We start from the raw sequence: 26,223 nt of genomic DNA on the forward strand, positions 1-26,223 counted from the left end.
TTAAACAGAAAAACAAATATTGTGTGAGTAGCCGCAGTCTGACAGATTATTTATCTGAGCCGCAGGACTTTCATCCAAAATCTGCTCAAAGACGCCGTAACACAGATGAAGTATTTTCACTTGATTGACACTTTTCTTCATAACAACCAGTGCAGATCATTCTGAGACAACGACTGTGTTTAAGATCTCCGCACAAGATGAAACATTATACTGTGGTTTTTCTGTTGTGCATCAGCTAATTGGAATTCTTTCCTGGACAGAAACATTTGATATTTCAATAACTTAAGCTGGAATAAAAAAATATAACTATTCTTTGGTTGATACATAGCAGGCTCCAAAGAATCTAATGTGTGGGAGCTGGACGCTGAGAAGACAAATGTTTCTTTATTTTGGATTAAAATAACATAGTCTTCATATCTGTTTGTCAAGTCCAAGAGTTCACAGACATTTATTTTAAAATGTGGCCGGAAAAAGACTTTGCAGCTTTTTATTAAGAAACCAGAAAAGAAAATCAGTGGGAATGACCATTATGAGGCTGTTGGAACCATAGAAACTGTGACTCTGAGAAATAATCACCATTATTTACTTTGTCCAGCGGCTTCTGGCAGAAAAATAACACAATATCACACAGTCCTAGCAAACTGCGACGCTAGCTGGTGGTTAGCTCGGGTTTGTTGCTCCACAGACGTACAAATACACCTCAACGGGGTTAATTAAGATAAAACTATGAGCGGAAAGTAAATAAAATGTACGTCTGTTTGAGCAAAAGAGCTCGTTTCACCTCTAATAGTGTCGGTTGTGTTAATAGCGTGTCAGGTCACATATTTACTGGGAAACACTTGGACATATTATTGGTGTGATAAGAACAAACCTAAAATGACTTTGACTTGTTAGTTTGGTCCGTGTCCCTTCTGCTAACACGGAGGTTTGTGACTTACACTGCCGCCAGCCACCAGGGGGCGATCGAGATGACCTGGGCAACTGTCAATTCGTCCGTCCTTATTTACAATCTGCAACTTGTCCCAAAGCAAAACGAGTGAGCACCAGTTAAATACGACGATGACAGAGCTCTGACCAATTATCACGTTCAAATTTCTCAACACCTCTGTTGTTTTTTTTCCGGGCGTGTGGTTTAGTGAGATAAGAAGGCGAGAGGCGAGAAGTCCATTCCCCCTTTACTCGCTAAAAGTCACAAAAATGAAAGTGACGAGGCAGTTTGAGGGAGGAAATTACAAAATGTCATCACAAAATAAAGCCCCTGGATTCACAGATCGAGGGACCACTGATGAAACAATTATTATAATCTCTGAAAGCAGTCGTGTGTCTGTACGAGAGGCGTCGCACTTATTTGACTCGTGGTCCAGAGTCAGAAGAGAGGTTTGATGCCCGCGCTCGTGTCTGTTGGGTAAATATGAATGTGACAGTTTACTTTAGTGCAAAGACTGAAAACAGACACATAACCACAGGCCCCACTGACAACTGCACTGATTAAATAAACCATATAAGTGAATTATTCTTTCCTCATTAGTTCTGTTTGACATGTTTTTGTAGCTTTGGACAGAACCAGCCGACGCTCGGACGTTCACAGTGCGTCATGACATCAAACCAGAAAACATCAGCGTCCACACAACCGAGATAAAGAGTAAATTAGTGCTTTCAATCCGGTGTCATGTTTACATCTCTGTTGATTGGAGTTGGAGTCCGTACAAACCTGTTTCTACTGCGGAGTCACTTCAACTGGGAGTGAAGTTACTGGGAGTTCCAGGGTTTGGGAAAAGTGTCTATAGTTATTTGATGATATAAAAATGAATGACAGCTGAGACTGGATTTTTATCGGTATGTTTAATCGGGATCTGCCCACGATGGCAGTGTTTGTACCCGGGATGATTTGGCTTCATATCTGGATAGTGGGAACGGAGTGGAGACATGTCGTCCATCTTTGTTTACAGTCTATAGCTGTTTGCTAGTTCAGGTCCTGAGAAGGATCCAACTGTTGGAGCCTTTGTTTCTCAGGGATGGAAGGATGCAATCGTTCTTCACATGCAGGCCCTGATTTGAGACACATTTACGGTTCCTCCTTGTTTCCTGACTTTGTAAAAAAAGCGAAGCTACCTCCCTGTGGACTGTGGCTTCATAGTTCCCATAAAGACATGAGAGTGGTGAGATTAATCTTTTCATGTAACTCTCTGCAGAAAAGCTGCATTGGATCTTCACTGAACACGTAGAGGTCTGAGGACCCACAGGCTCTAGAGGTGTTTGCATTCAGGATGCATCCACCGCTCTGTCACTCTGAGGAAAAGAAACACAAATTATGGATGTTAAGAAAGAGAAGAGTCGGACAATATATCAAGTCTCTTTCCTGCCAAAAAAAACGACCTGGCAGGAGGATTGTGGTGAATTTGAAGGGTGGCCAAAGATTTAGCCTGTCCATGCGAATCCCTCCGAGCTCGTGTCCTTTCCCTCCCGTGGAAGAAGGAGTCGCACCTCGACAGGCTGCACCGCGCTGCCAAAAGAAGCTAATGGAGCGGATCTACGAGTGAGACTGGGAGAAAAAACACAACCACGTTTCTGCCGCTCGAGGCCAAAGACGAGACTAATAAAGGAGCGTGACCCGGAAGGAGTGCATCGTTAGCCTCCGCCGGTGGACTGTGTGTGTCATAACCACTGCAGACCATCGCTGCAGGATCCACTTGAACTGTTTCTGTAGTTCAACACAGGAGCAGCCTGACGAGACTGACTCAAAGGGAAATGCAGTAGATTACTGTCGGAGAAGAATGAGTCAGTGAGTCCGTCTACGAGCGGATCACGAAACGCTGATTCAGACTCAGACCCAAACGCCTCAGCACTCTGCACAGGTGCCTAATTAGTGGAAGTGGGAGTTTGCTAAACATCAGCAGCTTATTAAATCTTTTTGTTACACTTCGTCCCTGCTACTTTCAAACCAGGCTTTTATTCTTACAGGACATTGAGAGAACAGTTTTCACTGTGTTCTATGAAAAGTAGTTTTAACACTATGTGGTAATCAAGTTTATTTGTGTGTGTCATGTACAGATTTGTGTTAATAATTTGTTAATTGAACTAGACTAACGAGTCCAGTGGTTTCTGGCATGTCCTCCGTCACAGGCAGAAGAAGCCCCCCTACCCATCATCCAAGGTCAAGTTTAATGAAACAAAGGTCAGCCCGATGACGTCAGCCAGCTCTTGTTTATTTTCACTACACACATCATATTCATAAAACTTATTTTCACTTCGTAATTATCCTCTAGTCCCCCCCCCCCCTGCAGTGGCTCTCTGCCGCTGGCCTTAGAACCACTGGCTTGATTCAAGCAGACAGTTTGTCCAAAGGGACGAACACGTGACGTCTGATGTACAGTCTGTGCAAATGAGCTGCAGTGCAACCACAGAAGACCTCATTGATTAGCTGATTATAAAGTAAGATTAGTTAGCAGCAGGTCTACTGTAATTTCCAGATCTCACATCACAACACCAACTGTTTTCTCATTAGCCTGTTTTATGACCATAATTAATATTTTAATAAGGTTTTTTCATTCAATTTAAAAAGGGTTATGTTGCTCTCATCATGAAGATTAACTTCCCACATAGACCTGGAAACTAAACAGACGATATCTGGTAAACAAACATGTGACATCATTAACAAAATATAGAACATCTAGCTTTCAAGCATGACCTTCTATGATCAACATGTCAATGAGGACAATGTAACATAAAAAACACTGAATTTTAATATTAATAATAAAAATGAAGTATGTATTTAATAAAATAAATATTTATTTTTGATTGTGTAACTAACAAACATTTGACATCATGAACAAAACATAAAAACCTTTACACATCATTAAATATATATATATATATATTACAGGCATGACCTTTATTATCATGTCAATGCTAAATATAAATTTACATATATATAATGAAATGTTATGTTTTTTTATATATTATTTTGAATAACTCTTTATTTGGTTAATAAACATGTGACTGCATGGACACAAAATAGAACCTCATAAAAAATCTCAATACATACAATACAATAAACTATGTAAATGCTACATAAGGAAATGTAATTGAAAAAAGAATAATTATGATAAAAGACTATATCTTTATTTTTTAAATAAATCTTTATTTTAGGTTATGTCACTTACAAACATGTGACATCATGAACAAAATATGGAACCTCTACACATCATATAAAATATCATTTTATGCAGGACTTTTATAGGTATGATTCAACATGTCAATAATTATTATTATGGTTATTGTTGTTATTATCATCATCATCATCCTCATCATCATTATTATTATTATTATTATTACATTTTAAAGTAACTTATTACTTAAATAATTTTAATTTAAACAACGTTGACGCCCCTGTGTTTAAACCCCCCCGTCCTGCGCTCTGATTGGCTGACTCTGTTTACGACGTTCAGACGTTCCACATCTGGGAGAAAACTCACAAAAGCCTCAAAGAACCGACCAATGGGAGACGACATGCTCCCGCCCTCGCTCTGTGATTGGCCGCCGGCCTGTCGGAGCCCTCCTCGGGGGCGGGGTGCGGGCGGCAGCTGTGTTCAGTGTGAGTTGGGACTCTGAGCTGAGAGGCGCCTCCTCCGTGCTCCGCTTCTCTGGGAATATAAGAAACTAGAAGCTGAACCTAAACCTCTGATCTTCACGGACACGTTCCCCTTTGATCCTCTGGTATCCAAACATCAAACAGAAAACTCCAGCTCGACACGTGCGGGGTTTTATTTCTCTGGCTCCACCGCGGAGGGAACACTGAGGTAAGAAGTGCTGCTCTGGCTTTTCACTTGAGGACTTGAACGATGCTGCTGCTGCTGCTGCTGAGTCCGAGTGTGATTCATCCAACTTCAACACAACACGTTATCACAGCACGTAGAACAACACTTCAGAGGATTTAACTACACAATCCTGTGATCTCCGACACATGTTCACGACCGTAAACACTCTGAGGCTAAGTTGGATTCCTGCTCCGGAGGATGAGGAGGTTTTCTCTCTCCGGTGTTTCTGCTCCGAGGAAGAGAACCGCAAAACTACAAGTCACTGAGCTGATGGAGACATGTCGTACTTCTACATCCCTGCGTTTCACACGCACACACGCACGCACGCACACACACACACACACACACACATGCATTGGAAAGGGAAAAGCCTCCGTGTTTCGTGATTGACTCCTAAAGCAACTTATCACCAATTAGCGGCAGATGACTCTGATTGGCACTAATTGAATCGCGGGTTGTTGTTTTTTTTTCTCCCACCCGAGAGAAACGCTTCATTTGTTCACGTGCTGCAGAACAAACACGCACACGCACGCGCGCACGTACTGAGGGGAAGGTGGGTTTTTCTTTTGCGTGCAGCATCAGATCACAGCCCATGGTCACGTTCAGCCTGCAAGAGGGAAACGAGTGGTGGCGTTGACAGGCAGGAAACACGCACCGTGCACGGATCTGCACCGCGTTCACTTCAGCTGCACTTTTGTCTCGATGCCAAACTCGCAGGGGGGGGGGGGACGATGAGCTCATTGTTCGAACAGGTTCCCTGGTTCTGTTGTTGTGCACCACCGGGACCTGGACTCTGTGTTTCTCTTCTTCTTCTTCTTCTCTAATCTCTGTGTCTCTTTTTGGTTCAAAGAGAGAAACCTGCGCCTTCTTCTTCTTCTTCTTCTTCTTCTATCTACCCCCCCCCCCCCCCCCCTCATAAGCTCCAGGAGCCAGCGGGTGGTTGTTTGTGTTGAAACAGAGATGCTCAGAGCTGCTCTTGAGCCACTCTCTCTCTCTCTCGCTCTCTCTCTCGCTCTCTCTCTCTGCTGAAATTGGACTGTGATTTGTCTCAGCCTGTTGTGCATCACCCCCCCCCCCCATCCCCATCTCCCTCAGTGGGTGTTCAGTTTCAGCTGAGGTTAAGAGCAGTTCAGCAGTAAATAAATCTCTCCTATGCACAAACAAGACATAAACTCCAGCCCCACTTCTTCCATCTGGGCCTGTTGCAAGGCAGCGTGCGGGTTCTTGCTTTGCTCAAAGGCAGCCGGCCGGCTCTCTCTCTCATTTTGATCTTTCTCCGGCCTTGCAAAAGTTCTGCAGGCATGTTTTTAAAAATGCATGTGCAGCTTAAAGGGATAGTTCACCCCAAAACTGAAAAATCACTCATTATCTCTCTCTCTGTGTGTGTGTGTGTGTGTGTGTGTGTGTCCACACAAAATACTTTTTGGAGTTTCAGGGGTAAACAGCGTTGCAGCCAAATCCAATACAATTGAAGTAGCTGGGGATCAATTCTTCAAACGTAAAAAAACAGAAAATAAACACAACATGTTTCCATCCTGCTCCTGTGATGTCGTCCAAGTGTCCACGAGCCCCGACGTTCACATTCAACTCGAAACGAGGTCGTTGACACCGTGTCTTTAGACTAAATGTCCTCCGTGATCCTCTGGGTTACTGCTGCTGTTGTCGCGAGAACTCGTGAGCATCGCTAGAACTCACTGATCTCGTCTCCTAGTTACCGCTGCAGTTAGTGCATCAGTAACTAGCAGGATGGGTGAACTATCCCTTTTAAGGGTTAGGGTTCGTTTGAGTGAACATCTTCTGCTCATTTGGAAAGTGCCTCTTGTTTTTGTCTGTCGGGGGAGAAACATCATGCTCCCCCTGCTCCAGCCGGTCAGATGTTTTAAGTGGAGGCCGTGCGGTCGGATCTTGTGACTTTTCTTTGGTTTTGCCTCCTCTCAGCTGCTGCAGTGATATCATCAGACGGGGGGGAGGCCACGGATGGCTTGCGGTTTCCTACCGCAGTCGCACCGTGACTTCGCTCTCTGTGCAGCTCAGAGGACGTTGTGGGCTTCAGCTTATTTCATTTGACATGTTGCCGCTCTGTGTGCGAGCAGGGGTGCAGCAGCCCTGCAGGAGATGTGCGATGCTCCTGTGCAGCCTCAGTCTGTCTGATGCCCACCAGCAGCTGCCGGTCTGTTCTCCCACTCACACTATATATAGAGCGTATACAAATCTATATTCAAGTCTCGTCCCACGCTCATAAACAATCAACGCTTTCCTGTGGTTCTTTTTTTCCTCCAGCACCATTAGGAAAGTCACATTCTGCTGATGGGTGAGTTACAGTCGTAAATGTGTGAGGGAGTAAAGTACCGGCACTGCATTCATTTCCTTGTCACTGCTGAAAATTGCCTGCTCTTCGTCCAGCTCTCATTTGCAGGCCCTGATAGGTCCGCCGCTCAGTTAGCATGGTTAATGGTGCATTTAGCCCTGTGTGTAATTTTATTTCCGATTTCCATTTCGGCACTTGCTTTTAGTCTGAAATGACAAGAGGCCCCAGCGGAGTGGCCCCCGCATGTGCAGATGGCGTCTTCCTAATGGTCCTCAGGGTAATGACGGTTGAAATAGGCTCCTAACCAGGGGCTGAGGACTGTGGCCCCTGGGGGATGTTCAGCGGGGATATTTCCATTTTCATCATCGAGATAAAAATGCTCAATATCTGCACTTATTACGCCCGTGCACATAAGTTCGTCTACAGTTTGGAGCGGTCCGTGAAAAAAAAAAAAAAAAATACAACTGAATTTCAGTGGAACACATTGAGACACGTGTCATTAAACCCGGAGGCAAAACATAAAGTCGCTGAATCAAGGCGCTCACGCTCGTTACACCTCCGTTTCAATATCGGTGGAACTTGAGAGAATTGGATAATGTTTTTCTTGGGTTATTGTTGTTTCCCGTACAGAGGCTACACTCGGGCGGAGCTGCCGAGGCATCGTAACGGCCGCTAAAGAGTATTTAGTGAAGCGTTTAAGCATTTTCTTATTTTTATCCATCATATGGCATAAAAAACAATGTCATCCGTGATTTGATTTTCTCTTGGATTCTCTCCACTCACCCTACACCTCCCGTCCCGTTGAGCTATTGCGAGAAGGTTCTAGTTTGCAAACAAAGAACCGCGGAGAGGAAGACGCTCTCTCTTGTTACGCACGGACATGGCGGATATTGCACAAGCACAGACCGGCTCAAAGTAGAATTTAATTCTGCAGGGAAACACAGCTGACAGCAGCGATTTGTCGAAAGCGTCACAGACCTCGAGCGCACGGTGGCTTTGTGCAACAGCCGACGTCTGAAGAATGTGCCGGCGGCGGCGGTGCCGTTCCTCGGGAAGCAACAGTTAATCTCGGCTCCTCATCCGCGACATATGGCACTTTGTTTGGCCCCACACCTGAGAGAGGCATCGGTCTGTGGCACCTCATATTTCATTTTGATAATGGCTGGTTACCCGTGGCAACTGCTGAGCCAATGAGCGCTCGGCTTCTTGAAGGGGATGGTGGAAAAGGGAAGACGAGGGTGGGCTGCTGGGATGAGAGCTCCAAGGCTGCGTCCCTCCCACCCCCCCTCCACCCCCCCATCACCTTTTCCTGGCTGGGTGCGTTGTGTCCAGTGAAGGGTGTGGGACCCCTGGGGAGTGAATTATTACCTGTCAGCCCCGCAGGCGCCTCGTCATCCATAATCCCGAGCTGACGCAGCACAGGCCGGGGCGGGCTGGGCTATCTGCTGGGACCACCGGGCCGCGGCCCCCAGGTCCGGCCCCCGTTTGGCCACAGCTGCTAAGAAATCACATTAACATGTTGCATCGAGCGTTACAAATGGACCGGTTAAGAAAAGCAGGTGGACTCATGCTCTCTGCAGCCAGGCTGACGTGGGTCCTCCATCACTGTGCTGACTGGACCTGACCCCCCCCCCCCCCTCCTGGTAGTTTTCAGCCTTTTTTTTTTTCAAGTGAGCAGAAACAGCTTCTTTCTGCCTGGAAGAGAAGTTCCCCCGTCTCTTTCTGCTGATTCAGAGCTCCGTGTCTCCCAGGCACACGGGGCCTGCACGATTTTTAAAGTTCATTTACAGATTGGCTGTGACACAGATATAATGTATGCTGCCAGTATAGCTACATCTGTTTCCCTACTGCTGCTGCTGCTGCAGACCTCTGCAAGTGTCGGTGAAAACACTGGATGTTTTCAGCACAGACAAGGTTTTCTCCCAAAAGTCCAATCATCAGCCATTAGACCTGAATCCTTGGCAGGCTTGTAATTACTTTTGATTCCAGAAACAGGCGTGCGGTGGCTTGCCCGCTGTGGTCCTGGTGCGGTTCATGCAGGCCTGGAAATTATATCCAAGCTGATGAGTGTGTAAATTTTGGGAGGAAAAGCCCTGAGTTCAATGAAAGGCTAGAGGGAAGGGGAGGGAGACGGAGATGGCAGGAGGCGGAAGACCACAAACTGGACGCGTGACAGGCCTCCGTCCGTCCGTCCAGACTAGCTGTCTTCCTGTGGTTTTGTCGAGCTGCTTTTTAGAAACGTTAACCCCGTGTCGAACATGTTCTCGGGCTCCACTCGCCAACCCCCACGGCCACAAGCAGCGCGGCAGAAACACTGCATGTCTGTCTGGTTAGTCGAGCAATTACAGGAGGAAAAAAAAATATATACCGTGCAGCTCACCATGTCAGCATATTGCCTCAGATTTATATTTTTAGACCAGAGAGGCTCTTATGAAAGAATCTTTGTTCAGAATTTAAACCTCAGTTGTCGCCATGTTTTATTCTCCCTTTTGTTTCATGCATATATGTAAAGTCATGCACCGAGGATTCTGTGTTTTGTTTCATGGTTTGTTTAAAAACGATGCAAGATTCATGCTCGTCTTCCTCACTCCTGTTGCCCTTTAGACGAAGGGGAGCGTACCTTCTACTGTACGAGGCATCACAGACACTGATTTGTGTAATGAGGAGGCTCTGCTCAACCCACAGGGCAACAAAAACAAATCTCTCTTGAAAGAGGAAAGAGAAAATGAATCGTTGAAAGAAAAAAAACACCGATACCTTCTCGTTTTCATGCATATTTCATGCGAGGCGGCAGCTGATGTGGCTTCACGTGTGCGTTTTCATCGTTTTAAAGGATTATTAGCTGATGACTAAGCGCAAAAAAAGATCTTGCAGAACTGCGTCACACCACAATCCTCTCAATCCTGTTTATTTTTAAAAAACCTCAACGCTCAGCAGCACAATATTAACTCCCACCAGATTAGGATAATGCAGACATCACAGCGCGGTCGCCCCCCCCACCGCGGAGAGGACAGGAATATAACTTCCTCCGTGTTTAATGGGAGGAAGCGACAGGAGTAGGGAAACATATGTCTGTGGAAATAGCCTCGTGCCGTATATATATAACCAGCTATTGATTGTTCAACTGTGAGTTGGGGGGGCGAGGGGGGGTTTTGCATTGGTTTGTTGTTCCAAATGATTTCGTAATCACTTCATAATGGGGGGGGGGGGCAGACCTGCCGCATCATTGATTAGCCAGTGAGGCTGAAAGTGGAGGGAGCCCCTCACCTGCACTTACCTCCATCACCCACCACCCATCACACCATCTGCTACAGGTCTAATTCTGAGGTAGAATCACAGCTGAATATTATTATTATTATTATTCCCAAGATGACGTGAGACCACAGAGCTGCACTGTTATCCTAAGGTGACAATAAACATGAAACGTCTTGAATGTCCTCGTCGACCTTCTCACTCAGACGGCTGTCCTGTAATTCCCCTGAAAGCACAACAATGAAGTGCATCAGACACGAGCTGTGAATAAAGATGGACGACTCGTCTCCACTTCCTCCCTTTCCACACCACTTTGAGCTTTTTGACGTCTGTATCGATGAGATGTGGGATCGATTAGCGATTAGCATATCTGGATATGTTTGCACAATTGTGAAAATCTGTTTTCATTTATAAGTGGTAGTTTCCATTTTCCTGCACTTGGTGTAATGTGTTTTTTATTGTAGATGCTGTTGTTGATGTTGTCTCTGTGTTTTTGTCTCTCTCCCGTCGTGGGACAATAAAGATAACCTAACCTAACCTAACTGTCAATCAGGATCAAATAACAAAATTAAAATCAGTTTGATAAGAACTAAAGGACAGAAGGTAAAATCATTAAACATGTTTTGTCCATGTCCCATCTGCTAACATCTGCAGCCAGCCCCCGGGGGATGATCACCAGCCAGAGGAGGTTGTGTTGCAGTTGAATCTGAACGTGAATTGTGTCACAAATATCTTCTTGTTTAGAGGACTTGTGTGCAAATGTGTTCCCTCAGTTTAAAATCCCACCACATCACAACAAGAGGGATCCACAGCCAGGAAAAACATGGTGCAGCGTTCTGTTTCACAAGCTTTACTGAGTCCTCCTCATCTCATAAAACATCTCACTGAGATAACCAGACCCAAACATGTTCATCACATTTACTCACTTTATGTTTTAATGAAAGAGACGTGCAGCAGAGTCTCATTATACTGTTTTAACTTCCCTTTAACTGCTATGTTGAATAGATGTGGCTCCGTACTCTGTGATTATTGGATCATCGTTCAGTGCTGAGAATAATAAGGTCATATCTCAGAATGCGTTTTGAATAATTATGCATTTGAACCATCTTCCTGTGTTCTGCCTCGTCAGAATCAAACAGTGAAGGTACGAGGATAAAGTACAGAGGTAAAGGACCAGCATGCACTTGGGTGGGGTCTGTGTTTTCTTTTCTTCACCGGGGCAGGAGCGGCAGCAGGAGCCATGATTTCTTTGTTCCCCGTTTGCTTGGCAAGGATCCGTGAAACAAATTAAATCTGACAGGTACAGTTCATTTCCAAGGTGCGTCAGTGGCATTTTCGTTCCAGGTTCATCTGTGTTTTATTATTATGGAAAATAACCAGTTACAGTTCAAATCGGTGCGTTGTCGGCGGGGTTGGAAATGTGCGGCTTCGGTAAATCTAATTGTCCGATCCCTATTGTTCCCGATCTGCTTCTTTTACATATAAACGGCTCGTGGGATGCGTTTCCATAGAATCCATAAGAGCTGCATGCTGGTATTTAAACTGGTAACATTGGGAACTTAAATGCAAACTATCGTGATCGTTCCTCATCTCCATCTTCTCTGCTGAACGGCTGTCGCTGCTCTGGACGTCTCGTGCTTCGCTTCCCACAGAACTGAATTGATCAGCGTGTGCGGCACAGCAAAGGCCTTTTTTTTTTTTTTTTCCTCCTCCTGGTTTTCAATCTGTGAGGTTTTCTTTTCTGTTAGTGGAGCTATTTCCTTTTGCCCGCTCAGCCATGGTGGCTATCACAGCTCGTACCAGCAGCCCAGTCATTCCCCCTATTTCCTCCAAACAAACGGCTGTTGTGGCTGCAGGAAATGTAACATCCATCTTTGTGCCAGAGGTTATTTCCCTGGAAAGGCCGAGCAGACACCCGGGGCCTCTCACCGCCTCCTCCTGACTGGGCTGTGAAGTCTCGTAAGACGAGCAGACATTTGTCTTGTTTTCAGCAGAAGTTGTTGTCTCTGACACATTCGACTTCAATCGCTGAAGACGTCTCAGCCCCGGTCCGTTTTGAAAAACGCTGTTATTATTTTTTTCCAATGCGACGCTTCGTTTCCCGACGTGACGCGTTGAGCTGCTTATCGTCAGTAAAACAACAGACGTCCCGCCTTCGGTGACACAGATTGAAATCTCAGAAGTGATGGAATGATGAAATTAGGAGAAAACAAGGCCGATCCAGACATGATGAAAAATAGGTTGGCTTCGTTTACGGCGGCTGATGGCGCCTGAGAAACCGCCGTCAGCCGTGTCTGTGTTGGCTCGGCTCTGTTCTCTGACTGTTCGTTAGCGTGTCTGTTGAAACCGAAGCGAGTTGGACGAGCGTCTCTGCCAGGATGTTAGATTTGGGTTTTTTTTATTTGGGGGGAGTCGGCTTCGTGTGCAAACTCCTGCTTTGTGCAGTTTGGAGATAAGAAAACTTTCTCTACATGCAGGTAAACTTGTGAAGACTGAAGTTTAGATGGAAATTAGAGCTGCAGGTGTTTAAATGCAATTAATATGGATTTAATAAAGTGTTTAATCTCTAAAAAATAGAATAAGGGCAATAAAGCACAATCTAAAATGATCACAATCCATTTCTCAAGTATCGATATCTTGCTTATGCATTGTGCCCAGTGAGGCGCTATAACTCAACTGATTGACCTCAGATTTATGAAATGTTTTGCTATTAATCAGTAAGAAGAGTTTAAAACAACAAACTTTATACCGGAACAAAAATCTGAAATAATAAAAATGGGATGTTTATTGTGATAATTATCAACATCGACTGATATATATATATATATTTTTTTTCATCGTTTGTATGATTGTTTGTGAGCATTTTGTTGTTGATCCAGGAATTTTTTTTTCTCACTTTCTTTAACATTGTTTTTTCAACATTTTCACAGTTTCTTCCCAGGAAATAATTAATGGATCTTGGTGGAAAAAAATTCAGACATATTTAGTGAACTAATAGCTCATGGGTTAGGGTTTTTAATTTAAGGGCGACTGCTGGGCGCTGGCATAAGTATGTTCTCTCTCTGCTGAGTAACATTATCTTATAGTTTTTGTTGAATCGATTACTTGACAATCAGAAAATTAATCGGCAACAGTTTATTTTCAAGAACGAATGTGAAAAAACCATCTCACCGTCTCAACTGGGAAGAAGTGCTGCCGTTCTTTGTCATTTTTTTCGTAAAGTTTTGTTTTGCTGATCGAACTCAAGTAGTTTTTGGGGGGGGTTTCGGAAAGTTTGACATTTTCTGACATTTCATGGATCAGACTGTGAAAGACTGATGAAAACAATCATTACTCTCCACCCTAGTTTAACCAATATTTAATAAAAACAGGCACATTTTTACATCGATGATTTGAATAGATTGTTTGGAATCACAGTTCATTGTGCTGGTCCGTGTCCTCGGGTTAAATCCACTTCACACACACAGACTTGTAGAGACGAGCGAGTGTTGTTGGGAAACTCGTCTTCATTCCTGAGACTGAACAGAAACGAGAGGTGATGTGAAGAAATGTGGGTCAAGAGTGTTTTTGGCAGATTGAGACCGAGGGGATGGAATTTCTGAGATCTGATATATTTATTTATTTTCTTTTGGGGGGGATTCTTTTCTCATAATGTGTTGCACAGAAAAATCGTCTTGGCTTGTCACATCGTGGCTGAAGCAATTAGGGTCGACTGCATGAGGCTGGATGGTGGGTGGGGGGGGGGGTCTGCTGCTGCTGCTGCTGCTTAGTTACTATAGAAGTAATTCTGAGTTATGATCATGTCTCATTGTTGCTTATTGCAGTTTTTCGAAATGAGAATTTTTATGGCCCTGAAACGTGAAATGAAGCAGGAAATTAAAAACCTAAGATAAGCCCCCCCCCCCCGTCCTCTTCACCCAGAGCTGCTGCTTTCACTCAGTAATTCGCCATCACATCCCGCTCCTGCTCCGCACTCAGGAGGTGACAGGTATTCACATATTTAATTTAAGTGTTCAGAGAGTCGTCCCCCCCCCCACCCTCCCCTCCCACCCCCCCTGAGTTATCACGTCTTTTGAAAATGGAAATGGGCTCCCCTCTTATAACGTGACGTGCGTACCATCAGCGAGCGCCCGCACTGCATCTGATTTACTAACTTTTCCAAGAATAGCAGAACCGTTTGACCTTGTTCCTTGGCCTGGTCCCGTTGCTCCTCCTCCTCTGCTCCTCCTCTGCTCCTCCTCTGCTCCTCCTCTGCGCCTCCTTGAATGGAGAGCGTGACGTTAAAACTCTGCTAGCCCCTAATTTTATTTTGAAGGGGTTCGCCGATGGTTTGTACGTTGAGACTCAGATTGGATTCCCACCTCTCCCCTTTTTTCCTCCAGGCTCTTTATCCAATTTATTATGCATGCACCCTGCGCTCTGCAGATAGAAGTTGTGGCTGATTTTCAGCAAACAACACTCCTGCATATCCCGGTGCTTAAATCTGGAAAGTGTTAAATTTAGAATGTGCACCGCTCTTTCTTTCTACGGTTTAAGTCTGAATCGCTGTGTGTTTAATTCGTATGAAGTGTTACCTGGGTGAGGGCATCGGGTGGCTTTTCTTAATCTATACTTAAGCTCTCCTGCTATTATATGTGTATATTTTAGCGGTCACCATATGTGCAGTGAATATTTGGCTTGGACGCGGTGTAAGATAAGTCTGCTCGCCTACACTTAGCTTGGTCATTTTCCTCCGTTTCTCAGAACTCCGGGCTGGTTTCCATCGAATCGAGGCTATTTTTAAAACCCGTCTTTGGGTGGGGGGGGGGAGGAGAGCGCGGGGGTTTATCGGGGGGGGGGGTTTCAGTTAGTGTCAAATGAATCCAAACCGGGCAGCAGTCCAGGGTGAGTAAAACACACCTCCTCCCACCCTCCAGTGCCCCGAACGCTTCCCATTCCAAGAATGTGTGTGTGTGTGTGTGTGTGTGTGTGTGTGTGTGTGTGTGTGTGTGTGTGTGTGTGTGTGTGTGTGTGTGTGTGTGTGTGTGTGTGTGTGTGTGTGTGTGTGTGTGTGTGTGTGTGTGTGTGTGTTTATTAACCATGCGTTGACTCACCCCTGCAGCTGTGTCTGTTTTGAGTGGGAGAGAGGCTGCGTGATTGTGGTCAGGAAAGAATTGATTCTTCATAGACGCATCACGAGTTTCTCTTGAAGCTCACCAGCAGTGGTGTGCAGAAGTCTTATTGGATTTTTAAACTCTTGCCTTAACAAGAAAAACTATTTTAAAAATAGAAATGTACATGCAGTGCAAACACACTGTTGTTGTACCAGAGAGTGTTTTACACTGTTTCTTAACACTGCTGTTATTTGGTTTATTATAAAATCTGTGATGTTGAAAAAACAAATCTAAAAAAGCTAATATTCATTCACAGCGACATATTTTTCAGCACTTTAGTTTTTAGAAGGGACTTAAATAATTAAACTAATGATGAACGTATTTAATTTAACATCAGCTAACTATTAAAAATCTTTTGTTGGTAGTTTAACACCTTCACAACCACAGATTGTAAATAAAGATGGACGACGCATCTTCACTTCCTCCCACTATCCAGAAATTAAGCCAAAATGGGTGTTTGATCCAAGTCCCATCTGTTAACATGGAGGAGGCAGCGTTTGTGACCCTAAACGCTTTGGCTTCACTTTTGGGAGCCGTCATGTCGTCCGTCTTTATTTACAGTTGCAAAGTGAAATGTTCAGGCAGCAGCACGAAGGCTAACGAGGACTAATTGGTACCTGCTTCACCTTCACCTCGTTAACTAACAGCGTCCGATAGGCACAAGTCGGTACAAGCTGCGTGCTGACGCTGCTATTTATCACAATTAGTTGTAGAATGAAAAGACAATTCTTTAATACTCATAAAGGTATTGGAGCTCGTGATACAGACACATGTGCACATTTGAGAAACCAGGGAATGATAAATGGCTTCTGACTTATTATATACGTGTGAACCAATCTACTAATTACCTCCTCATCTCAGCTCCAGCACCTCATGACCAGTAAATTGTGCTGAAAACAAGCTGTAACCTCCACTTGACAGATGTCGTACATCAGTTGTTTTGAAAAGGGGAAAATGAAATTGAAATGGATTAATTTGGCATTTGAGGCGGTTGATGTTGATGTTGAATGTGAGACAGCAGATGGACGTCTGAGTGCAGTGGATGGATGGGTGTGTGTAGGTCTGTCTCTGTTTTACATCTTTGCACATTTGATGACATCAACATCGTCAGTTTTTGAAGCGTCAAACATCTGCTGCTTGATGAGAGGCCTCAAGTTGTTTGTCACAAAATTGGATCAGAGTCAAACTGTGAGTGACTCCAAACACGAGGACGATCTCGGAGTAATCGCCGATGGTAAATTTAGCCATAATTGTGCAGCGCCGTGTGCGTGTGCGTGTGTGCGCCTGCAGAGATGTGGATGACTGCTCGGGGCTGTTCATTAATTTACTCGGAGGCAGCAAACTTATTTCTGCCAAGAGAGAGAGAGACGAAAACACAACAAAACACCTCCCACCCAGTCGCGCCGGTCCAGCCAATGAATCCTGTTTGATCTCTCTTCCATCCTGTCCTCCCTGCCGCCACCGCCGCCTCTCCCTGGGGGGGGCGGGGCAAGTTCCTGGTGACTGACGGCACCAAAACCATCTCTCGGTAAACAAAGCACCGTGGCTTTAAAGTCACAGCCCGACGACAGGTGGCCGGGTTGAAAGGAATGAGGGGGCAGCACCCTTTGCCTCTCCGGCCTCCTCCGAGTTGCCCTGCAGCCAAACACGCCCGTCCTCGCCGGTGTGAGCCTGTTGCAACAGGCGGCGGGGGGGATGAAATGTCAGGAGGTTCGCAGGCTGTCGGCCACGCGGACGTTTCACAGCTGGCTGCAAACCCTTGAGGCAGGAGTTTACAACTTTTGCAAGATATCATGACGACAGTAATTTTGATGTTTGCAAGGTTATCCGGTAAAAATGCCACTAAAGACCTCACTCGGCGTTGAGCTTTGCACATGTTTGCTTCACCACAGTTTTACTGGCACCTAAGAATCTGCTACATCACCCATTACCTTTACCCATTAGCCCTCCGTGGGCCGTCTCTCCTCCTTATCACATCACTGTAGCCTGGTTTAAACTGGCAAACTGCCCTCGGAGTGAGGCGGCAGCCGGCTGGAGTCTTTTAACTACCCCGCAGTGCGCAGAGATAATAAAAAGTTTGCTGTCCATGGTGTAATGACATTAAGGGGAAACGCCGTCCAAACGGGAGCCTGTGACTGATCCGCTTCTCTTGTGTTTTTAGTCACGGGCCCTTAAGTAGGTCTGACTACATGAAAGACAAAGTTAAAACTGTCAAAGCGACACAGTGTGTGATGGTGGTTTAAAAGTTGCTCACAACTTTTTTGCTTTATGACCCCTCGAGTTGCAAAAAGAACTCCTGGTCTCTGAATTACTTTAAGTTTAATGAATCCAGCCAAACAAAATTTCACTCATGTTCATATTTCAGACACTCGGGCTGATCGCACTTACGACTCCAGGGCACGGCACCAGATATCGTAACACTGGCAAATATAATTTTAATATACGTTAAAACAAACATCTTCCAATGGCACGAAGGTTCATTGGATCTTTAAAACTTCAGTGTGAGGTATGAGCTTCTAAAAGATGACCCACACATTATAGAGAAAAGCCTGAATGCACCAAACATCATTAAGGAAGTCAGTCGGTGACTCCTTGTTTTACTGGAAGCAGTTTTTGTGTCGTCTGGAACTCAGGCTTCAAATATAATATCCAATATCTTACTTTACCACTTTCATAGTAAGGGTCATAATTCAAGTTATGCTCAAATACTTAAACTCATAGTCCTAGTGAATCACAGGTAAAGACAGGATCACATTTCACCGCAGGCTCAGCTCACAACCACCAGCAGACCCACACTAGCGTCAGGGAACTCTTGACCTTGAACAAATTGAACTCGGAGAATGTTTTGAAGACGTTTATGAGGGGAAAAAAGTTTTGTGCAAGAAACGTGTAATTAAATTTAATCAAATCTCAAGTTTCTTTGACGTCTAATGGAAATCATGAGTCATCTAAAAAAGCACCAGCGCCCCCCCACCATGATCTGGCGCCCCTCCTGCGGTGCGCTCCACTTCTGCGTTTCCCACCCGGAGCTCTGATGTGAAAATTAAATGCGTAACAAAGAGAGTGCGAGAGAGAGAGAGTGCGAGAGAGAGAGAGAGAGAGCGAGAGCGAGCGGCCAGTCCGTGCCCAACATGTGCGGGAGACACGGGTCAGTGACTGTGTTGAGGCCGTCCATTCACGAGGAAGATCTTTTTAATTAGACCATGTTCTTTTAATTAACCAGCCAGCGTTATGTCTGTGTCCATTTGTCCCCCCCCCCCCCCCCCCCCCCTGCTTCGCCGGAGCCGGGTGAAGACTCCCTCTTTTGTCCCCTCGCCGTTCCAGAGGTGCCTGCTCCCTATTATGTGTCCTTATTCCCCCACGATGTATTTTTCTCTTCTTCCCTTTTAGATTAGCATGATAATACCCTATAGAGGGGAGGGAAAGTGGCGAAGAGCTATTGCGGGACTGCTCATCAGATTCACTGTGTGCAAGAGCGTGGTTATTATCATCCTGAACGCACCATCAGTTAAACTAACAGCCTGAATTCCGACGTTTATCTCCGATATCATGGACCGACTGTCAATGGCGTGGGGGAGCACAATGGCAAATTATGGGTTATGTCTTGCTCCTTGGAGTCTGGATCTCTCCCCGGTGTAATTACGCTATGGTAATTCTGCCCCGCACCCCCCACACGCACCCCTCCCCTTGGCAGAAACAAGGCTATTTCATCTGCTTGGATGTCAAGAGTTGGGTGAAGCGATGCATGAGTGAGTAAATGTGTTTGTGTACCAGCGGTGCCCACGAAACTTGAGTGCATCCTCTGTTTCTGTAGGTGGTGGTGGTGGTGGTGGTGGGGGGGCTGTAGGAGGTTGCAGTGGGGGGAGGCAGGCTATGCTGGAACTTGTAGCCGTTTTTCCAGAGACGGGGTCGGACGCAGGTCAGGCCACCTTGAACTCCTCAGCAGGATTTATTGTGCTGGCGGAGGACGGGGTCGGGCCACGCTCCGCCCCTCGACACGAGGACTTTGTTAGCGCCGGACACGGAGCAGACGCTGGCCGCACAGACAAACCCCTGTCAGGGTCTCTCCGAGGAAGAAGCCCGCAGGGGGTCAGAGGTCATGTGTTAACGGGGGCGTCCCTGTGGCACGGCCTGAATGCTGATTGATTTCCTTGAGTGTGTGTCGAGGGAGGAGGGCCCCCGCCTCCGCGATAGCAGGGGAGGGGTCAAGCCACTTACCCTGCCCCGTGTGGCGATGTGGAGTGAGGGAATGCGGTACAAAGGAAGGGGGGGAAGAGTCACAACATGACCGGCTCCTCTGCTCGACTGTACCTCAGCGGGGGGGTGGGTGGGGGGGGGGGGGTGTTTTCACTTTCCCTGAAACAAGACCCTACGCCGCATGTTTTCCTTTAACAGACAGCTAAGTGGACAGAGGGCGGCGGCGTGGCCTGTTTTGCCAGATGATCACTGGCTGCTTGGCTTTTGGTGGAAGACACTCGAGGCCTCACTCTGCCAGATTTATTGTTTGTTCAAAAAAAATGCACGGCCGTGGAGGGCAATGGCCAACGTGTCAATCATCCAGTGTCGAGGTCGAAGTGCTTTACAGGTGACTCCCGACCTGAGGGGGAATTCCTCTTTGCTACGACCTAAACAAGGCAGTGATTCATGGCACTCGTATGGATTTTTGATATCGGGGATTAAACAATTCCCAAGATGCCATTATCAAACTCTTTTAATTGAGAATTTAATTGAGGGTTAATATCTTGCTTTCCACATTATTTATAATCGCTGTTCAGATCCTCAAATCGATAGAGAAATATCCTATCAGGGGTTTTTTCCCCCCCGTCATCACTCAGTCGTGTCGTATGAACTCATGATGACGTCCGGTCACAAGATGGCAAACTGTGCCGTGTGAGCTTCACAGCGATCTGATGACTTTGAGAGTTGTGTTGTCTGAACTTTAGCGAAGTGATACGACTGTTAATGGGAGCGTGGTTACATCGCTAAACAGAAGTAAACAAACCAACAGTGACGCCAAACCTGTTTTCAAAGAGAAGCAAAGGTTATTTAATATGTACAATTTAATTGGGTTGATTAATACATATGTCAAATGTGCTGACGTTTGGTTTGACCTCTGCACTGAACTGGTTGATCTTGTTTCATAGCCTGACCAATGCCAGTCTCCCCAGATCAAATCAATGACTTCAGAGTCTTATGTGATTGTAACATTTAAATATAACATAAGTCTCCATAGATTGGAATTGATTCTTTAAACTAACACGACTGAAATCATGGTCAAAGTGCACAAATAAGCAGTAAAGCAGCAGCAGGCAAATGCAAAGGAAGAATTAAGATGTCATTCCAAGTGATAAAGACAAAATAAAACAACTAGTAGAGACAGAGGAGAGAAAAAGCAATAAGCAGTAAGTCACTGTTTTGAGTCTTTGTTTGTTTTGCTCCTTGTTCCTCTCCAGAGTTTTATATTGAGCGTTGAACTCAACCTTAATCTTGTTCTTTTTGAGGTAATTGTTTCACTTTCCGCCAGTAAACCGCTAAATTACACAAGACGCTGTTTTTTCCCTGTGGTGCTTCACAGATTTGACTTTTTTTTCACGAGTGCTGATGTATCATGATACCACAGCAGCCGTCTCAGGCTCAACCGAGTCTAATTTTAATGCATTTCCAGAGGACAACTTTAATTATGAAAAAAAACATTACCATCCTTATCCAGTATCCTCATTGACATTGTGCCATTTAAATGTCTCCAATCTCCTCGAGTGAAATCAGGGGAAAAAGTCACAAATGAGACAGAAACAGAAAACGCATCATCGCCCTAAAACCAGAACTTTCCTTATCAGGGCGTCTGTGATATTTGACGCTGCCTTGTTTCTGCTTGAAGAAGCAAACCAACCTCAGAGACATCGTGTTGTCCCTTTGCCGAACTCTAGAAAAATCAAGAAGTTCAAAATTCATTCTGAAAATCTTAAAGGACACAGATGATGTTTTTCTCTGCCCTGGTGCGTTGTTTGGTGTTTTTAAGTTAAGTCTGTTTTAAAAATGAGCTCATGTCGTGAATCTCCTGAAACACCTCGTCAGTAGCTTTGCTGATACTCTCAGGGAACCGTGATGTCATATGATCTCACAATTCCCCACATCGGCATAATGCACGCCTACCGGTTAATCTGCACAAAGCTAGGGCTGCGTTCAGCCGAGACTAAATGTTGCGAAGCGATTAGTCAAATTTAAACACCCTGTTGTGATTCTCAAGCGTTACAACTATGGCCGCTAATGAGGTCGTTCTCTGGGAAGAAATGTCGAAGTTAGATTTTTGTTTTTGAATGTGCCCCAGGTAGAGCCAGAGCTGAGGCTGACATCTCCTTAACTTGCAGTGAATGGTTGACACACTACAACAGGGTGGAGAAGCTGAGCAGACGGGCCTTTGTTAGAACAGGGACTTTAAATATAATGGAGCTAGAAAGAAGCTGAAAAGAGGAGCTGCGGCAATTAAACAGTGTGAGGGAAGAGATGAGTTTGTGCATCGTGTTATTATCTTTTTTATGGAAAGTCTCAAATTAAAATTAGGACCCTGACAATGAGCATAATGTGTCTCATTTCAGCAACAAGTGAGAAAGTCCCGTCCCTGGCATTGCATGATAATGAAATAAGGGGGCGACGGAGAAAGGTACCTGGTGGAAAAAGTTTTGTAAAGTGGCTGACCGGTATTTCTTAATGGACTGGAGCTCTGGATGATCTCACCAAGCTTCTATACCGTTAATCCTCCGAGCGGATCCGGCACCCTGGAGTTTGGATCTGGGATGATGAGGGAGTAAATCTTCTTACACTGGGCTCAGTTGAGTAATCAAACTGCTGCCAGAGTGGTATTAACAGGTGGGGGGGGGGGGGGGGCTGTGCATGGCAGTGCAAGGGGAGACTTTTTTCGAAGATCTCTTTCCCTCTTGCCCTCTATGCCTCTCACAAACCCAGGTGGTACTACAAACATATATATATATATATATATATTTAAATAAATGGTAATTAGCGCCGGCTGCATGCAGGACAAACGTTCCTCTGAACAAATGTGGTGTGTCCCTGCGTTGTTAATAAAAGCTGACGTGAGCAGACACGTTGTGGTATCATCTGCAGCCCCACTGCCTTGGATCCATTTACCAGATCAATACAAGAGTCATTCCACAAGTGTGAGGTCTGAAGACTCAATGCATCCATAATTGATTCGGCAGATTACGTCCACTAAGAACTCGAAGGTAGCACAAGCAAGGAAACAGGGAGAATCAAACGTACGCTCTCCGGCGGTTCAGGGGGCCCAGGCAAATTTCATTTTTTTCTTTTTTCAGTTGTGGTTTTGGAGAATTGTTCACATTGAAGAATGGTGTTTATGCATTTCGTCCGGAGTTGCAGTAGTTTGGTCAGGGAATGTTTCCCCCTCCTCTTCACCCAGTCGGAACACATTAACCCAGCACTCGCAAAATACAAAACCTCCCTCAGTGCTGTGACGACTTGTTTTTGTAGGTCAGGGCTTTTTTGTTTTTAGCCTTTTGTGCATAATTCAAGATCTTGCTCCGATTTGTTTTTTTTTACCTGCACACAGAACTGCCAGAGAGCACTTTGGATTCTCAGCCACTCACTTGTGTTTCTGGCCCAGTCTGAGTTTCCGGTCCCTCGTTTGCTGCCCCCTCATTTGTCAGAAATGATGGTAGAGATGTTGACGTGATTCGAGCAGATGGCCGATGCACGTTACTGAAGCCCGTCTGGATTCTCCCATAAAGAACAGACACACTCCACTAAATTAGTCAAGTTGCATTTAAGGGCAATTTGTAGTCTGGGAACTTGAAGTGCTTCAGATAAAGTCTGGAACCGTTAGTTGAGCCTGCGCTGGAATTTCCACTCGGCCCTTATCTGCATCGGCCTGTTTTTTGACGGGGCTGTGTTTCCTTTCCCAGGCAGACCTGAGAGTTCAGAGAGCACGGACCCTCGTCAGGCAACTTTTCACACTACGCCGCTGAAACAAGGAAATAATGACCACACGCCTGACGGTATCACGCTACCCAGAACAGCCTGTTACTGATCCATCCGGGGAGGCGGGGCGGCCTTGTGCTTCTATTGTCAAAACAAAGAGAACTTGAGAACGTGGTCGAGGAAAATAAGCTGGTGAGCTGGCTTTGCCTCAACCTTAACTGAACCATCATCAGCATGTGGCGGCCAGCTGGTTGGCGTGCTAATCCAGAGGATGCTGCCTCTGCACTTCTTCCACGGCTCCGCTGCGTGACACGGGTCTGAGGTCAAAACCTTCTCTGTCTCCATTTGTCAATAAGTCTGTTTGTTGTAAATACTGTGAAATGCAAAGATCTAGTGGGTCTATTGGCGGCTGGCCACCAATGTCAAGGAGCCTGGAGGCTACAAGCATCTCAAGCATTTCAGAGATGGAACAGACAAAGTTCAGTTATTGATGAGCTGCACAGAAAGTTTGTCTTTTTCAGAACAAAGGCTTATGTTTGTGTTTTATTTATTGAAAAGGGCAAATGCACATGAATTAACACGTCATATCATATAGCCACAAAAACACAGAAGTAAATAAACAAACACTTATCATACGAATAATAAATTAGTGATATAAGTTAACATGAAAACATGGACGTCTTTCACAGTTTGAACTAAGCACATAAACTCGTCTCATTGTCTTTTCATGCTTAATGTTTAATTGAACATTGATCAGAAGTTATTCAGAAACTCACAAATCAACTTGGTTTGAGAACTGAAACTAAATTATTAAAGAGCTTAGTATCAATAAGCATCTGCTCGTGTTGTACTGGAGAAATTAAGACGCAGATTTTCTTGCTTATTGTTGCTGCATAAAATCTTTATCTTGCACATTTGATGTCATCAACACCGTTTCTGAGGAGGATGAGGGGTGATCGCACTGTCACACACACACACACACACACACACACACACACACACACACACTGCTGACAATGCTCAACAAGTACAACACAACTTTGGGTGGAAACTCTCAGCACAGTTAAACTCTGTAATCAAAATTATGCTTTGTCTGTTCCTGTGAAAATATCTCACATTTAGAAAATCACTTATTAGGCAAAGATGATGAACAGTTTTGTTTGCTTCCTTACAAATGTTAATTTATCTTCAGTACATATAAGAAAGGAAAGCAGTGTGATAAATAGCTAAATAACCCATTTTTATAAAAGTATCGGATCGATGAACAGTTTTAATAAGACTAGACACAGATGACATGTTTTTTTTATTTGTGAATAAGGTGTTTTTTAATATATTTTCAGGCGTTTGCCTTTATTTGACAGGACAGAATTAAGCATGAAAGAGAGCGAGACAGGGCGAGTTACGAGGAGCAACGGGTCGAAAGCCGGAATCGAACCCGGCCGTGTGATTCTGTTCATTTCCTGTAAAAACAACCTGTTGCTGCACAAACATCACAAACATGTCCCAGTTCAAATCTACTGGTTCCACATTTGACCATTAACCTGATGAAAGTGAACGTTGATGGTCTGTCCTTGTTATTCATGGTTTGGTTCGTTCGAAGGTAAAACGCCGGATGGTTTCACCGACTGTTCTCAGAGGCTTTGGCAACATCACTGTCCTGCATCGTGTCTCACACACACACACACACACACACACACACACACACACACACACACACACACACACACACACACTGATGTAAAAAGTCACGTCTCACTCTCCATCCACAGATTCATAGCCGACCGCTGCTGTGTGAAGCCGGCGCCGAACCTGGTTCACACCTGGACCTCTGCAGTCCCACTGCTGGAACACACAGGTAAGGAACGCTGCTGCTTTCTAAACCGGATGCTGATGCATTTAAAAGTTAAGGAGCATTTAATTCAGGGAAGGATCCGAGTCTCTGTTCACTAATCTTTTAAACGCGGTATTTTTAGATGGAATTGGATTTAATATGACCAAATAAGGTCTACTTAAAGCAGACGTCTATAGAGGCCGCTTAATTAATGGATGCTTTGTAGAAATACTGCTACTGAAGCAGCTTTTTAAATTAGATATCGTCTCCTCAATTACTTATCTACTCATTTTAATCAAATGTCAGGAGTTAGCTTTTAAATATTTGCCAAACTTTAAAAAAAAAAATACCCTTTTTCCCTTTTTACTTTTCTCAAACCAAGAACAGAGTTGATCTGATGCAGTGACTCCACATGTTGTGCTGTGAATCCATTGATCTGACGAGCAGCGGGAGCTTTGTGCTCACTGTTCATTTTTAAATGCCGTGTTGATGAGACCATTCTAAAGGCCCTGAAAACACATTCTCACACTTTGTGCCACGGGGCGTCGGATGATTATTTGATGTCATCTCACAGGAGAGTTGTCGGTGTTTGTGCTCGTGCTCCTCTCAGCCCTCGTCTCTTTATGAGGATATGAGGAGACTAACGCTGGTGTTTGATATTTCGCTCAATGTGTGTTTGTTGGCGGATGAAGCGAAACGCACCTGGTTGAGGTTGTTTCCAGTAGCTGGAGCGGAAACGGCTGCAGGAAGGTGTCAGAAACCTGTAGAATCACTGAGCAGGTATTGCGTCTGGCCGAGGTTTGTCCCCCAGCGAGCCGGACTGTGGACAGTAGAGGACGGGCCAAAGGAGCGGCGCTGACGTGACGCCCCGTGGGACGACTTGAAACAGATGGCTGGCCAGATGCAGGC

The 26,223-nt window shown here is 45.1% G+C and overlaps 1 protein-coding gene across 2 annotated transcripts in view; it reads left to right on the top strand.

Moving 5' to 3' along the window:
- The first annotated feature begins 4,582 nt into the window (after positions 1-4,582).
- The window catches only part of sema6e (sema domain, transmembrane domain (TM), and cytoplasmic domain, (semaphorin) 6E), a 142,840-nt gene continuing 121,199 nt past the window's right edge, over positions 4,583-26,223 (top strand). For both annotated transcript variants that reach the window (XM_034610544.1, XM_034610548.1), the window contains exons 1-2: positions 4,583-4,799; positions 25,253-25,338. The gene's annotated coding sequence lies outside the window, so the exon portion shown is untranslated. The remainder of the gene's footprint in view (positions 4,800-25,252; positions 25,339-26,223) is intronic.

Source organism: Hippoglossus hippoglossus, chromosome 16 (assembly GCF_009819705.1).
Source record: "Hippoglossus hippoglossus isolate fHipHip1 chromosome 16, fHipHip1.pri, whole genome shotgun sequence".
Classification (NCBI taxonomy): domain Eukaryota; kingdom Metazoa; phylum Chordata; class Actinopteri; order Pleuronectiformes; family Pleuronectidae; genus Hippoglossus; species Hippoglossus hippoglossus.